At 39.2% G+C, this 17,582-nt stretch overlaps 1 long non-coding RNA gene across 2 annotated transcripts in view; it reads right to left on the bottom strand.

Moving 5' to 3' along the window:
- Positions 1-17,576, bottom strand: part of LOC144238910 (uncharacterized) — a 36,364-nt gene extending 18,788 nt beyond the window's left edge. For both annotated transcript variants that reach the window (XR_013337257.1, XR_013337258.1), the window contains exons 1-2: positions 17,428-17,576; positions 16,396-16,450 (exon numbers count right to left, since the gene is read on the bottom strand). This is a non-coding gene — a long non-coding RNA (uncharacterized LOC144238910). The remainder of the gene's footprint in view (positions 1-16,395; positions 16,451-17,427) is intronic.
- Positions 17,577-17,582: the final 6 nt, after the last annotated feature.

The following is a 17,582-nucleotide window of genomic DNA, read 5'->3' as shown; positions in this document are numbered from 1 at the left end:
AATAAAAAAAAATTTTAAGACAAAGTTTTCCTAGGGCCAATTGAAAGGTTTTGTTTTTTTTTTAAATACTTCTTTATATGCTATTAAAGATTAGGGGGGAAATTGAATTGGCTTCATAATTATTCTTGTGTATATTTAACTAGGCAAAGCCTATAAGTGAAATTTCAAGGGGGTCAAAAATATATCCTAGATTTTTACTACTGTGACAAGATTGTGAAAGAAACACAGATACAAACATTTTAAAACTATGTGGTATAGCCGCATCATCTGAAGGAAGAACCTGTCTTAAGAGTTTAGTGAATATGCTTCCAACAGAAACATTAATTTGCAGGGCCCCTGGATGGCTCAGTTGGTTAAGTGTCCAACTTTGGTTCAGGTCATGATCTCATGGTTCATGAATTCAAGCCCCACATTGAGCTCTGGGCTGACAGCTCAGAGCCTGGAGCCTGCATTGGATTCTGTGTCCCCCTATCTCTCTTCCCCTTCCCCCACTCGTGCTCTGTCCTCGTCTCTCTCAAGAATAAATAAATATTTAAAAAATAAAAGAAACACTAATCCAGAGAAGAAGAACTTTGGTGACTACAACCATAAAGATTTAGAAGGTGGTATTGATTAGAGACACCCTTACAAAGTAGTTAGTACAGTATTGTCTAGAATCCGTTGCTGACTCTAAACATATTTTTCTCACTCAAAGATTGGAAGAAATGATGGGGTCACTTGTAAATTGGTTAGGAGACAGGTCTAAAAGACAGAAGTCAGAACACTAGTTGAAAGTCACAAAAGCCTGGGCCGCCTGGCTGGCTCAGTCAGAAGAGCATAGGACTTTTGATCTCAGGGTTGTGAGTTCCAACCCCACATTGGGCATGGAGTCAATTTAAAATAGTAATAATTTTTTTTTTAATAAAAAAGATTCTAAAAAAGAAAAAACACCAAGATTCTAATTGGCCAGGCATGGGTCCTAGGACCTTAACTGGTCCAATCTGTGAGCAGGCCTGGTTCATGTACCCATCTTAGATCCAGAGTGCAGCATATTATGATTGGAAGTTGGGGAGAGACAGTCCCCCCTGCCCAAAGAAGTGGATACTGTTACTAAATCAGGGGCAAATGGATGCTGAGCAGAAAAACCAGAAGCTCTCTACATTGCACATTAAAAACCATCCTTGGGAAGCTTGGCTAGTTCAGTCGGTAGAGCATAGTAGAGCATGAGACTCTTGATCTTGGGGTTATGAGTTCGATTCCAATGTTGGGTATAGAAATGACTTAAAAATGAAGTCTTAAGAAAAAAAATCATCCTAAGACAGGTGGAAAAACCAATCAGAATCTCTTGTACCAAACCAGATGAGGTGGGGCAGGGGCTAAACACTCCAGAAACAACAGGACAGTCAGAAAGAAGGCTATTAGGGGCGCCTGGGTAGCCCAGTTGGGTAAGTGTCTGACTTTGTCTCAGGTCATGAATTCATGGTTTGTGAGTTCAAGCCTTGCATCAGGCTCTGTGCTGTCTGTCAAGCTCTGTGCTGACAGCTCAGAGCCTGGAGTCTGCTTCTGATACTGTGTGTCCCTCTCTCTCTGCCCCTCCCCTGTTCACATTCTGTCAGTCTGTCTGTCTCTCTCTCTCTCAAAAATAAACATTTAAAAAAATTTTTTTAAGAAAGAAGGCTATTAGACAGTAGCCCTAACCTCATTTGCATTTCAAACCATTTATATTTGTTGAGCACTGTAGTCGTTTTCTTTTGCTGTATAACAAATTTAGTGCCTTTGAACAGCACACATTTATTACCCCACAGTTCCTATGAGTCAAGAGTCCAGATGCAGTTTACAAGGTCCTCTTCTCTGGGTCTGACAAGGCTGCAGTCGAGGTGTTGGCCAAGCTGTGTTCTCATCTGCAGGCTTCAGTGTGGAAGAACCCACTTTCATGCTCACTCAGTTTGACGGCAGAATTCAATTCCTTGCATCTGTAGGACTGAAGGCCCTTAGAGGCTGGAAGCTAAAGGCCAACCTCAGCTGCAGAGGCTACTTGCTTTTTCTAGAAGCTGCTTACAGTTCCCTCCACATAGGATTTATCAATGTGGCCACTTCATCAAGCCAGCGGAGATCACTGGAGTGTGTCTGCTAGCCAAAGGAAGCCTTATGTGATGTAACATAATCCCAGCCGTGATATCCCATTACCTCTGCTACTTTCTATTGGTTAGAACAAAGTCACAAGTTCCACCTGAACTCAAGGGGAGGAGAGTTACAAAGGTCTGAATACCAGACATGAGGAATCACTGGGGATCACCTTAGGATCTGTATACCATAGGCATCTATCATGTGCCAGTTTCTAAGCCAAATAGTTTCTCCACTATCTCTCAGTTCATACAAGTATGTTAAAAAAAAAGTCTTTCAATTATAAAGTGTTATAGAAATGTGAGTAAACACCTAATACTATTATTATTGTTTCTTGAAGATTGTGAAATGTCTCATTATTTACCGTTTTCATCCATCTTGTTCATTTTCCTACAATTCTTAGCATTAAATAGTCCTGAACAGGTTAAAGTGTTTATATAAAAGACAATATTTTTAAAAGGTTTTTTTCTAAATGTTTATTTTTGAAAGAGAGAGACATAGAGCACAAGAGAGGGAGAGGCAGAGAGAGACACAGAATCCAAAGCAGGCTCTAGGTTCTAAGCTGCCAGCACAGCTTAAACTCATGAGAGCCGTGAGATCATGACCTGAGCCAAAGTTGGATGCTTAACCAACTGAGCCACCAGGCGCCCCTAAAAGACAATAATATTGAGAACAATTTGGGGAAATTGGTCCTATTCCTTAGCTAGCCAAGGCACACCCAAAGGAACAGGAACTAAAAAAGAGTGGGTCAGACCCTAGTCCCTGAATGCCTCTGAATGTCTTTTTTACTCTCATTTGAATTATAATTTGGCTGTGTAATGTTCTAGGTTAAAAATCATTCTCCTTGGCATATTGTAGATAATTTCTTTAATATCTTCTACCCTCTAATTGCTGTTGAGAATTCTAACAGCATTCTTGCGGTGCCTGGCTGGTTCAGTCAGAAGAGCATTTGGCTCTTGATCCTGGGGTTGTGAGTTTGAGCGCCACATTGGGTGTAGATCTTACTTTAAAATAAAATCTAAAAATTTCTAATAGCATTCTCATTCAATTCCTTTACATATGACCTTTTATTTCCAATAGAACCTTTTTTCCTCTTAAAGCATGAAAATTTATTTTCCTACAATTCTGGAGGCTAGAACTCTTGAGATCAAGGTCAGCAAAGCTAATTTCTTTGGAGACCTCTGTTCTTGGCTTGTAGATAGTCATCCTTTCTCCATGATTCTAGATGGCCTTCCATCAGTATATGTCTCAGTCCTAATCTCCTCTTCTTAGAAGGACACCCATCAGGGGTACCTGGATGGCTCATTCAGTTGAGCATCTGACTGTTGATTTCAGCTCAGGTCATGATCTCTTGGTTGGTGGGTTTGAGCCCCTCTGCACTATCAGTGCAGAGCCTGCTTGGGATTCTCTCTCTCCATTTCTCTCTGCCCCTCCCCTACTCTCTCTGTCTCTCAAAATAAATCAATAAACTTAAAAAAAAAAGAAAAGGACACCAGTCATATTGGATTAGGGTCTACCCTAAAGCCATCACGTTTACTTAACTACCCCTTTAAATATCCTATTGTCAAACCTAATCATATTCTTTTTTATGAATTTTTTAATGTTTCTTTATTTTTGAGGGAGACAGAGACAGAAACAGAGCGTGATAGGAGGCAGTGGGTGCAGACAGAGGGAGACACAGAATCCGAAGCAGGCTCCAGGCTCTAAGCTCAGACCCCAACAGGGGGCTCAAACTCACAGACTACAAGATCATGACCTGAGCCGAGGTCAGTTGCCTAGCCAACTGAGTCACCCAGGTGCTCCAAATCTATTCATATTCTTTTAGGTACTGAAGGTTAGGGCTTCAACTTCAGTTCAGCCCATAACACTGATCTCCTGTTTTTGTTCTTGTCTCCTCAAGTCCAGTTTCTATCCTCTGGGACCTTTTCAAACCTTTTTATCCCTGGTGATCTCCAATTCATGATTCTGAGCCTTGGTGTAGGTTTTCATTTATTGTTCATGGTATCTAATGCCTCCTTTCAATATAGAGATCTGCGTCCCACCTCTACTCCCCCAAATCTAGGACATTTTCACATATAATTTGTGGCTTTGTGTTTAATTTTTTCTTCTCCTTTGTTTCTTCCACTTTTTGTGTGATCCCTAATGGTTGAATGTTGGACTTCCCGGATTGATCTACTATTTTCCATCTCTTTCTCCATTTATTCTACTTTCTGTATAAGTTCTTATACTTTAACTTCCAACTCTATTAAAATTTACCTTTATTTAAGATTTTATTTTTCTATATAATCTCTATCCCCAATGTGGGGCTTGAACTCATGACCATGAGATCAAGAGTTGCAAGCTCTACCAACTGAGCCAGCCAGGCACTCCGAATTTTAACTTTTTGAGATTGTCATGTTTTTAATTTCCAAGAGCATTGTTTGTATTCTCTGAATGTTTTTTACATTTATAACAACTTAATTGGTGTGTAATTTACATGCCAAAAATGAAGCCATCTTCAGTGAGCTGTTCCATGAATTTTTTTTTTATTTAAAAAAATTTTTTTTAATGTTTTTTATTTATTTCTAGGAGAGAGAGAGAGAGACAGCGTGAGCAGGGGAGGGTCAGAGAGAGAGGGAGTCACAGACTGAAACAGGCTCCAGGCTCTGAGCTGGCAGTCAGCACAGAGCCTGACGCGGGGCTCGAAACCACGAACCGCGAGATCATGACCCAAGCGAAAGTCGGACGCTTAACCGACTAAGCCACCCAGGCGCCCCATGTGTTCCATGAATCTTAACAAATGTAGACACCAATGTAATAATCATCCCAAGTGCAGAAATTTCCCATTTCTCCCTTTCCTGACTCTCTAGCCTCAGGCTACCACTGATCTACTTTATATCACTATAGATTAGTTTGCCTATGCTAGAATTTTTAATAAATAGAATCACATGACATGTATTCTTTAGTGTCTGGTTTCTTTCATTTAGTGGAATATCGTTGAACATGTTAGTAGTTTATTTCTATTTATTCTGAATAGTATTTCATTGTACTGATATTTATCCATTCGCCTGCTAATAAGCATTTACGAATAATGCTACTATGAACATTCATTTATGAGTCTTTGTGTAGATGCATGCTTTCAGTTCTTTCAGGTAAATACCTAGGAGCAGAACTGATAGAAATAGATGAATGTATGTTTAACTTTACAAGAGACTATAAAATTGTTTTACACTATTTTACATTTCCAAAAGGAACGTATGAAGGTTCCAATGCCTCCACATCCTGGCCAAGTCTTGCTATTACCAGCCTTTTAATTTTATGCACTCTGGTGGGTATGTAGTGGTATCTCATTGTAGTTTTAATTTGCATTTTCCTGATGGCTGATGACAGAATATACCTTTTTATATGCTTATTAACCATTCATATAATTTCTTTTATAAAGTGTTTGTTAAAATCTGTGGCCACTTTATTTATTAAATACATATTAATAAATACATAAATAAACATTATTTATTTATATAAACATTCCTTATGTACGTATTTATTTATTTTAAAGAGAGAGAGCAGGCAAGCATCCGGAGAAGGGCAGAGGGGAAGAGAGAAAATCTTAAGCAGGCTCCACGCTCGGTGCAGAACTCAATGCAGGGCTCCATCCCATGACCCTGGGGACCCTGGGATCATGACCTGAGCAGAAATCCTAAACTGGATGCTCAACCAACTGTGCCGCACAGGCGCCTCTCTGTGGCCATTTTTTAAATTGGCTTGTTTATCTTAACTTTTGAGTTTTAAAGTTCTTTATATGTTCTGGAGGTAAGTCCTTTGTCATGTTATATGTTTGGCAGATATTTTTCCTAGGTCATGGCTAGCCTTTTCATCTTCTTAACAGTGTCTTTCAAAGAGCAGAAGAGTCCAACTAACAGCTTTTCTTTTAATGTTCATTGTTTTTTTGTGTGTCCTGCCAAGAAATTGTTGTCTGCCTCCATAGTTGTGAAGATTTCCTTATGTTTTCTTCTGGACATTTTATAGTTTCAGCTTTTACATGTAAGTCTAATTTTTGTGTGTATTGGACTTAGGAGCAAGGTTCATTCCCCCTACCCCCATTGAACTATGCAGTTGTTTTAGCAGGATTTATTTAAAAGGCTATCTTTTCCCCACCAAATTATCTACATGATCTTGGAGCCTTTGTCAAAAATCAATTGAAGATACATCGGGGTGCTCTGTTCTGTTGGTCTCTGTCCTTATGTCAGTATCATACTGTTTTGCTCACTGTAGCTTTGTAGTTGAGTCTTGAAAATAAGTCATAGAAGTCCTCCAACTTTACTCTTTCCCCAAACCACTTTGGCTATGGAAGATACTTTGCATTTTCATATATATTTTAGAATCAGCTTGTCAACTTCTAAATCAAAATACTTTGGAGAATTTTATGAGATTGAGTTTAATTTATAGAAAAGTTAAAGGAGGGGATGTGGGTGCCTCAGTCAGTTAAGCATCCAGTTTCAGCTCAGCTCATGATCTCATAATTCTGTCAATTCAAGCCCCACATCAGGCTCTCTGCTGTCAGTGCAGAGCCTGCCTCAGATCCTTTGTCCTCCTCTCTCTGTCTGCCCCTACTCCACTCATTCTCTCTCTCTCAAAAATAAACATTTGTAAAAAAAGACAACTTTGGGGTATCTGGGTAGCTCAGTCAGTTAAGTGTCTGTCTTCAGTTCGGGTCATGATCTCGCAGTTTGTAGGTTCGAGCTCCACATTGGGCTCCATGCTGACAGTGTGGAGCCTACTTGGGATTCTCTCTTTCTCCCTCTCTCTGCCCCTCCCCCACTTGCACTTTCTTTCTCTCAAAATAAACTTTAAAAAAAGAAAAAAAGAAAAATTTAAGGAGAATCAACCTCTTTCTTAAATGTTTATTTATTTATTTTTGAGAGAGAGAGAGAGAGAGAGAAAGTAGGGTTGGTCAGAGAGAGAAAGAGAGAGAGAAAGAGAATCCCAAGGAGGCTCTGAGCTATCAGCTCATGAACCATGAGACCATGACTTAAGCCAAAATAAAGAGTCAAATGTCCAACTGACTGAGCCACCTAGGCGCCCCACATTTTTTTTTAAGGAAAATCAATATCTTAACAATTATAAGTCCTCCAATCCATAATATATTTTTCAAGATCTTGAGGCCTTTCAAATTTCTTTCATCAAAGTTCATAGGTATCAGTGTATTAAGTGTTGCATATATTTTTGTTAAGTCCGTCTTCAAGTAGCTCATGTATTTTTACACTATTTCAAATGGTATTTTAAAATTTTAATTTCTAACTCCTAGGTGTATACCCAAGAGAATTAAAAACATGCATTCACACAAAAATGTGCCTACAAATATTCATAGCAGCATTATTCATAATGATCAAAAAATGGAAATACTCAAATGTCCACCAACCTATGAATGAATACACAAATGTGGCATAACCATGCAATGGAATATTGTTCAGTAGTATAAAGGAATGAAGCGTTGATATATGCTGCAACATGATGAACCTTGAAAACATTATGCTAAGTGAAAGAAGTCAGACACAAAAAGGCCACATGTAGCATATGATTCCATTTACATGAAATGTCCAGATGAGGCAAATCCACAGAGATAGAAAGCAGATTAGTGGTTGTCAGAGGTTAGAAGAAAGAGTGTTTAATGATGGCTATGAGGGATTTTCGGGTAGTGATATAAATGTTCTAGAATAATATAGTGGTGGTGGCTGCACAATCTTATAAATATACTAAAATCCATTTTACTTTATTGTTTACTTTAAATTGTTTACTTTAAAATGGTGAATTTTGTTTTGTGTATTATGTCTCAATTTAAAAATCTCATTCTCCAATTGTTTGTTGTTACTATCTACAAACATAATGTTTTTTATTTATTAACCTTGTATCCTGTGATCTTCTAAATTCAATTATTAGTTCTACTTTTTTCAGGAAATTCCTTAGGATTTTCTATGACATAATGACATTCACAAATAGAGTTTTACTTTTTCATTTATATTTTTTCATTTTATAGTACTGGCTAAACCTCTAAAAAATGGTGTATGAAAGAAAGAGAGATTGGAAGAAAATGTGGCAAATATTAACATTTATGAAATGTTAATGAATGATTCAAAGGTATTCTTTGTGCTATTCTTTAGCTATCTTTATGTCAAAACAAAAAGTTTAAAATCAAAACCAAAAACTATGTGTCACATACAGTTCTAAGTGTACATGAAATTATTTAATTCTCTCAACACTTCTGTGAAGCAGCTATTATTACCCAGTTTTACAAAAGAAGAAATGAAGGCACAGACAGGTTGAGTACCTTACCCAAGGCCACACAGTAAGCAGCAGAACAGTATTTGAATCACAGCAGCCTGGTTCCAGAGTGTATGCTCTTTAACCATTATGCTATTCTGTCTCTCCAAACACTGCATCTTTAGTTTTTATTCACAAGGACATTCATAGGTCAGCCCCTCTAACTTATTTTCTATTAGGTTATGTTTCTCAACTGGAATTCCTTTTAACCTCAGGTTTTTGTTTTGTTTATTTGAGTTGCAGCAGCTGGAGAAGAACCACTGAACTTTACTGACTTCAATAGATAAGTGCCTGCATAAACTGGTAGAGAGCTGTCACTCTAACCAAGATGGCACAGACAGTGAGGATGCTCAGGTTACAAGGATACCTTGTATAGCACTTATAGCAGAGGGGCTTAAGTCTAAAACTAACTGTAAAGAGAAAAAGGAGTTGTGATTCTAAGCTCATCAGTGTACTATAAAGCAAATAGTACACGTGTGGCTGCTGTGGCCTTATTTTCAACAAGGTAAGTCTAAATGGATCCATGCAGTTCATAGCAGCACAATAGCTAAAACATGGAAAGAGCGTAAGTGTCCATCAACGGACGAATGGATCAAGAAGATGTGGTTTATCTATACCATAGAATACTACATGGCAATGAGAAACAATGAAATCTGGCCGTGTGTAGCAACATAAATGGACCTTGAGGGTGTTATGCTTAGCGAAATAAGTCAGGCAGAGAAGGACAAATATCATATGTTTGCACGTATAGGAGGATTAGGAGGAACTTAACTGAGGATCATGGGGGAGAAGAAGGGGAGAAATGGTGGGGGAAAGGGAGAGAGGCAAACCATAAGAGACTCTTAAATGCTGAGAAACAAACAGGACTGAAGGATGGGGGGGTGGGGAGATGGGCATGGAGGAGGGCACTTGTGGGGATGAGCACTGGGTATTATAATAGAAACCAATTTGATAATAAACTATTTGTAAAAAAAAATAAAAATATAAATAAATAAACAAATAAATGGATCCATGCATTTATGCTGACATAGTGCTCTCACGGACTGTTGGTGGAAGAGAAACTGATACACTCTTTCTGGAAAATAATTTGACGACATGGGATCAAGGACATGAAGGAGCATGAAGGTCATGAAGAAGCATTCATTAAGGAGCACTGAGGAGCACTTGTGCTCCATGACAAAGAAAGTCCACTTCTAGGAATATAGCTTAAAGAATCAAAAGGATTACATATTTTCAGAAAGCTGCTCATTGCAGTGTAAAAAGTAAAAAATTAGAAATGGGGGTACCTGAGTGGCTCAGTCCATTGAGCATTTGGCTCTTGGTTTCAGCTGAGGTCATGATCTCACAGTTCATGAGTTTGAGCCCCACATTGGGCTCTTCGCTGATGGTATGGAACGTGCTTGGGATTCTCTCTCTGCCCCTCTGCTCATGCTCTCTCTCCCTCTCTCAAAATTAACAAATAAAACTTAAAAAAAAATAGAAGTGAATGTCCAACAACATTTGAAGAGTTAGTTGAATTATGGCATGTCAATATAGTAGACTATGATGTAGCTATCAGAATTTTAACAAAATAAGAAAACTATTATAATAGATAAAATTTTAGCACCAAGAATTAACCAGCCACTTTCCCATTTCCTGAATCTCAGTAACTCTTATTTTTGGGCCCTGTTTTTGCTTTCTGCTTGAGGTCTAGTACTTTTCTAGCCCTGTAGTTTTGAAACCAACTTCATAGAGACCTCAGAGTTTTATAAGGTGTTTTGGTAGTTGCATGTGGGGAGCAAGGGAGAGGGCCAGTAAGGCTCAGGATTCCACTTTTATCAGTATTATATACTAAGGGGGCATATAAGCTTTCATTTGGAAGAACTATAGTGTGTTTTAAAGAAAGACCCAAGCTCACTTATTTCATACTTCATATGGATGACTTCTTTGGGATTGTTTGTCCCAGTTCTTGCCTCTTGAAGATGCCTTTAGAATGTAGTCTTTAGCACTTTTGGCAATACTCCTTTATTCTACCTTGTTCCCTAAGTCAGTCCACACCCAAAAGAGAAGATTCAATAACAACGTTGACTTGGGGACAGCCACTTATGAAAATGCATATATAAAAATTTAGAGCACTAAAATTAATTAGTTATATCCAATAATAATATAAGACATGTTTCCCCAAAAGCAGAATCTGAGACAATGATTTGAATGCAGGTAGTTAATTGGGAGGCAGCAAGAATGACAGAGCAGTAAGTGGGACTAAGCAAGAGGACAAGGCAAAGGGTATATTACCAAAGTTGTTGCTGTTAGCAACAACGGCTTCCTTCCACAAGGACCGCTGAGAAGGGTGCAAAATACCTCTCATAGCAGCCTGTCTGGAAGCCAGGAGGCCAACTTATCCACCGACTTCTGTTCTCCACTGATGGAGAGATGCAAACTCCCCTACACTCCAGCAAGCTCCAGTGGTGTCATAAAAAGTGGAATACAGAAAGACACATGGCAGGGTTTTGGGATAGAATGCTGTGAGCATGAGTAAGTCAGAACTGTCTAAGAGATGAGCCAGGGGGGATGTGATGTGGGCACCAGACGGGCCTGCTATAACATGTCACAAGCAATGCTTCCTCTGAGTTTTTAAAAATGTGAGCAAGCAGCCATGTTACATGAGCAGTAGAAAAATGAGTACAGACACATAAATATAATAAAATTGGGATAATGAATAGTCCAGTGCTTACCTTGTTACTTTCATAAATGTTCTCTAAGAGTGGATTTGCGTGTGTATGTACATGTGTGCAAAACTATGAAGAGACGGAGTTTCATTTTCTACCTTGAACAGAGACATCACTCTGAAACTTGAAGACACATTGAGCAAGACAGTGTAAGTTTCCCCAGAATTTGCAGAAATTTGGGAGAAGTTTTAGACTTCTACAAGGTAGGTGAGCCTACCATATCTAATCTTGAGTAACTGAGAAATTCCATAAGACAAAATTGAATCTGATACCAAGTAATGAGATGCTAGTATTTAGTAGCTATAACTAACATTAACATGCACGATAGGGGCGCCTGGGTGGCTCAGTTGGTTAAATGTCCAACTTCGGTTCAGGTCACAATCTCACAGTTCGTGGGTTCAACCCCACATTGGGCTCTGTGCTGACAGTTCAGAGCCTGGAGCTCACTTTGGATTCTGGGTCTCTCTCTCTGCCTCTCCCCCTCTCATGCTCTGGTGCTCTCTCTCTCAAAAATAAAATAAACATTGAAAAAAATGCACGATAATTAGGTGAAGTCTAGACCACTCCCACCATCATATCTAAGGCTTTGGGACAAAAGGAACAGAGAAGTAACAAGGGAGGGGATATAAACCAGCTTTGCAAGGGGCTTTCTGCTCAGGCAGAGCGTGTTTTAGGGTCTTAAACCTAGGCTGTCGCTGAAGAATCTAGAGACTTGAGAACACATGCTCTATCATCCCTAGTTGAAGTTCAGTCCCTCAGCAGCAAAATCCCTGGGAAGTATTTGCCTCAAGTTGTATTTGTAAACAAGTAGGACAACAGGAATATAGTGGAACTATCTTAAGTAGTGAAATGTTTTTTTCTTTTCTTGTTGTTGTTGATGGTGTGTGTGTATGTGTGTAAACCCATGAAGGGCCTGCGCTTCTCGTGTTGGTGCATCAATGTTCCATCTAGCCTGAAGATACAGACTAGAGTGAAACATTAGGAAGGGCAAGGGAGTGTTTTCCATGGTTTTGATCATGTCATTCCATGCTTAAAAGGTTCTCATGGCTCCTTAATGTGAGGAAGTATGCTAAAGTAATGAAATATTTTGGTACTGGGCCAAATATGTGCTTATTCAATATAAAAATAAACAAATATGACAATGGATTATAATCCTGTGTACAAGGACCCCTCTCCAAGACCACCCTCACACTCAAAATAAATAAGNAGAAATAAATAAAACATTAAAATAAATAAATAAATAAATACCAAATTTATAAAATAAATAAATAAATAAATAAGTATGGCAACAAATTATTAATCCTACATTTTAAATCAATAAATATCATAACAGATAATGACCCTCCCCAAGAACACCCTCATGTTCGATAATATAGGAACTCAAAAGTCAGAGAAGTTGTTATACTGATGGCTATAGTTTATTACAGTGAAAGGATACAGATTAAAATTGGCAATGGAAAAAGGCACCTAGTGCAGAGGATAAGGGAGACCAGGTGCAAGCTTGTAGTGTCCTGCCCAGTGGAGTCCTGTGGGCATTAATCAGTGAAGTATTGCCAACTAGGGAAGCTCACCTGAGCCTTGGTGTCCAGGGTTTTTACTGGGCGTAGGTCACATAGACATGGCTGACTGCCCTGGTGGCTGACGTTAATTTTCCAGCCCCTCCAGAGGTCAAGCCGATACTGTGTGGTCCAAAGACCCCCACCATAAATCACATCATTAGCGTGTCTGGTATGAACCAAGGCCTCAGGTAAACAAAGATACTCTTAATGGGCAGGGCATTCCAAGTGCTTAGAAGTTACTGCCCTGGAACCTGGCAAGGACCAAATCTTTCTTTGCAATGTACAAACTGTCCAGTTTGTCCAAACTGGACCTGTTTAGTTAATCCTTTACTACACAAATTCATTGAATGAAATAAGAATCCATGAGTCTGTACTGAAATAGATAAGGAAAATTCATTCCTGTGGAATAATGATAACTAGCGATTACAGAATAAATGATGGAGTTAGAAAAATTACTATTTGGTAAATATAATAGTTGTTTCAAGAAAAGAATCATTAGTGGAGGCAGCACTGAGTTAATTGGTGACCCCCTAAAGGTTTTGTGTTCATGTTCCAATCCTCAGAACATGTGAATATGATCTTACTTGGTAAAAGGGTCTTTGCAGATGTAATTAAATTAAGGATCTTGAGATGAGATCATCCTGGATTACCCAAATGGGCCCTAAATCCAATGGCAAGTGCTCTTATAAAAAACATAAGAAAAGGGGTACCTGGCTGTCTCAGTCAGAAGAGCAACTCTTAAAAAAAGAACAACTCTTGATCTCCAGGTCATGGGTTCAAGCCCCATGTTTTAGTAGAGATTACTAAAAAAATAATAATAATAAATAATAAAATAAACCCCAAAACATGAGAAGACAACTATACAGAAGAGAAGGACTTGTAAAGACTGAGGCAGAGATTGGAGTTCTGTGGCCACAACCCAAGGAATGCCACCAGAAGCTGGAAGAGGAAGAGACGATTTCTTCTCTAGAGCCTTCAGGGGGCGCACACAGCCCAGCAGACATCTTGATATCAGACTTCAGAATTTTAAGACCATAAATTTCTGTTGTTTTAAGCCAGCTAGTTTGTGATCATTTGTTGCAAAAGCCACAGAAACTAATGCAGAAGCTAAAAACAGTGGTAAAAGAATAATGCTTCAGAAATTTACATAGTCTTAAAGTACCCACAAGATACGTATTTTATAAGTTTTTTTTAATGTTTACTTTTTTTGAGAGAGAGAGACCGTGCAAGTGGGGTAGGGACAGAAAAAAAGGGAGACACAGAATTGGAAGCAGGCTCCAGCCTGGCTCTGAGCTTTTAGCACAGAGCCCGATGTGGGGCTTGAACTCACAAACTGTAAGATCAGGACTTCAGCCAAAGTCACCAACTGAGCCACCCAGGTACCCTGATGTGTATTAATTAGAAAGGAAAATATAGTAACTCTTCAGTGAAGAAACTTGGCAGGACCAAGCTTATGGAGTTTTGGAGTCAAAAAAACATAGCTGGCTTGAAGCTTCACTTGCACCATCATCAATTTGTAACTTAACTTCATTATGCCTCAATTTCCTGTAAAATGGAGATAATAAAAACCAACCCACATCTTAAGGATATTTTGAGGATTAAATGTAACAACCTATGTAAAGCCCATAGCACAGGACCTAGCACATATGTATTCAATATTTATTAGTTATTCTTTTTTTTTTAAGATTTTATTTTTGAGTTCTCTACACCCAAAATGGAGCTTGAATTCACAACCCCAATATCAAGGGTGGTACAGTCCAACAACTGAGCAAGGCTGGTGCCCCTATTTATTGGTTACTTTGATGAGAATAGCTATCATCTACAGAATGAGGTTTAAATTTCCTATAATCTATTCAAGAAGATAAAAGATACATTCAACGAAAGACTTCATGATCAGGCCATACCCCTATCTTTCCAGCCCATACTTAAATTGTTCTTCATCCCCAGACCTCCTGTTCTCCTATTCAACCTTCCTTTTTTCAACCCTTCATCAGTTAAGCCATTCACCAGAGCCTGAGTCCATCCATATCCATAGCTCAGACCATTACTTACACATAAAAAACTGATGATCAAGTATGCTTCTTGAAGTTCTGCTATTGAGAGGAATGCACCTCATCACTGTCTTTCAATGACACCCCTGAGTGAGGCTGTGGCTTCCAAAGAAGCAGGATCTTCTGACTCCCTAGCTATCTCCCTGATGGATATGACAGGCAATAGAGAGCAGTCAAAGATGACTGATAGGGTTAAGCCCCAGAGACAGAGAAAATAATAGTGGGACTTACTGTATTTCTGATGTCTTAATTTCTGATGCTGACCTAAGGGACTGAAATTAGGGCTGCCCTGGCAAAGATGGGGCTTATAGTTCCCAATGCCAGAAAAGAAAGGAAAAATGAAAAACTAACCAAGCCAACTCCCCTCATCAATCCACTTCCCACAGACATACTACTGATATTCTCAGTAAAACCACAAACTTGACCTCCTTGGATCTTTCCAGTTAGCAGTTGGTCTGTTTATAACATTAAAATATATGAACTTATTGGGGCACCTGGGTGGCTCAGTCGGTTGAGCATCTGACTTCGGCTCAGGTCATGATCTCACAGTTTGTGGGTTCAAGCCCCGTGTCAGGCTATGTGCTGAAAGCTCAGAGTCTGGAGCCTGTTTCAGATTCTGGGTCTCCCTCTCTCTCTGCCCCTCCCCCACTCGTGCTCTGTCTCAAAAATAAATAAACTTTAAAAACATATATATATGAACTTATTGACTGCCTTTCCCAACAAACTAATGAGTAAGGCTGCCTCAGTGGAGATGGAGTTCCATTGTTCCTTCCTCCATCTGATTGCCTCCATCAACTTAAAGCAAGTGGCTGAACGCTGGGCCTCAGTCTCCTCAACAACAAATTAAGGGTGATGAACTACTCAGTGTAACTTCAAGCTTCCTAGAAGTTGAAATGCTTTGTGATTTTCTAATGGGATGGGAGGAAAGCCGGGAAATGTGAGGACACCGTTCATGACATATTCTGAGGCATTAATAACTCCTAGAGAATAAACTCAGAAGGAAATGAAGATTGAGGTGAGGAAGAGGAAAGACTCCTTCTGAAGTGTAAGATTTCAATTTAATTTGTGACCACACTGCTTTTGATTTCATTGATTTTCAGAACTTGCTCCCCAATTTTAGAATTGAGATAGAAATAGTGGGCAAAGGAACATCACATATGGTGACAGAGGAATATTATTTTTAAAATACTCACCAAAAATTTCTCTTATTTTCTTTTCTGATTTATGTGACATAAATAAACTACATAATGGTGCGAGAGACTATAAAGGTTTTATTACCACTTGTTTGGTATTGGTTGCATAACTCATTCTGAGTTGTGGGTATCTCAAACTAAGTGCCGTAAAACATTTACAGCATGCCGCCCCACTTCCTACACTTTCCGTGAAGACAAAACTTTAGTGCTCACAAAAATACTTATAAATGTAATAGTTAGTAGTGAGAACTTTCTTCTTTTATTTGGATTACAGATCTCTAGTCTGTAGCAAGAAAAATAAAATGTTGTAAGGAAGATTTATGTTACTTCTCCGCAGGATCTCAGATTATCTGGCAAATTCCTTCCCCAAGGAAAACTACTTTTCAAAGAAACCCTCAGTAAATGCATACTGGAATTAACATAAAATTGGCAAGATCACTTGTGTCTACACGTTGGAATTCATTTGTAAATAACGACTACTCACTTCCTTGCTTTCCCACCCCGGACCAGACTCCCAAGCATCACAGGTGCCGAAAGACCTAGAAAAAGGAAGCAATAGAAACAAAAGGATGTTGGCGCCAGGAGGAAAACAGAATCTCCCAGAACAAAAGTAATCTCAGAAGGAATAGCAGATTCGGTATCAGGTATTACCCAAATTTAAACTGGCTCTTAAAATGGTGAACAGCGATAGTTTTATTTACTAGGTCTTCTACTATGCCTGTCTGTTTAAACCTTTAAGCTTATCTTGAGGGGCAGATTTCGGGTGCTAACCACATAATAGTTATTAAACTAGTATTTTTTTTTTTAAGGGTGATGGTCAATAAATATAAACTTTAACTTTACTGTTTAACTTTTACTTTATGCCTTAAGAACCAAATGACTTCTATGATCCCTAAAGTTGACTATTCATGAGTTATAGAAGAAACACAGCTCTGATTTAATACAGATCTTCAAATAATCATTAAATTAACCACTGCCAAACAGCGTGAAGGTCAGGTAAGAAATGTTTGGGTAGAGTCTTGCTGAAGTCCCAAGACTCAAACAAAAAACTTCAACACAAACTGTGCACAGTGAGTTTAAATATATTGTAATTAAAGTCATCCAGATGGTAGTTGGATTAGTCCATGAAGAGGCAGTATTTACCTTGGGATAGAAGATTCTGAAATCCAGAATGAGAAAAATCCCTAAGGTGGGGGTGGGGACAGTTAATAAGAACCCCTGGGAAAGGTCCTTTCAACGAGGATTGGAAAATAATACGTTTGAATTTGAATCTCTTTGAATATAAATCTCCCCTAACAGCAGGAAAAGGGTCCTCTAGCCCAGTAAGCTTTGTGCAGGAAGGGAGTAAACGGAACTGTAAAACAGCCCGCTCAGCTGTTTCTGGTTTGGGACTTGGGCGCAGAGAAAGAAATCGCGATGTGGGAAATGAGTATTTGAGACACTCAAAATAACTCGAAGGGTCAAATAACGAACTCCAGGCAAAGCGTTGACAAGCCTCCCCCTTTGCAGCACCTACTCTGGGTTTCCGCTCAATTTCCCCTCCCTCGCGCGAGGCGAACTGCAGACGCGGCCCCTTCCCACGCGGGGCGCGGCGAGCGTGGACAGCTCCCCTTGGAGCAGCCGAGGGCGGGAAGTCCGCGGCCGGTTGGCTACCGCGGGCGGGCACCCCTC

The sequence above is a fragment of the Crocuta crocuta genome, unplaced genomic scaffold (genome assembly GCF_008692635.1).
Source record: "Crocuta crocuta isolate KB4526 unplaced genomic scaffold, BGI_CrCroc_1.0 scaffold382, whole genome shotgun sequence".
Taxonomy (NCBI): domain Eukaryota; kingdom Metazoa; phylum Chordata; class Mammalia; order Carnivora; family Hyaenidae; genus Crocuta; species Crocuta crocuta.
Note: the sequence above shows the minus strand (reverse complement) of the source record. Positions and strands in the feature narration are given on the sequence as shown.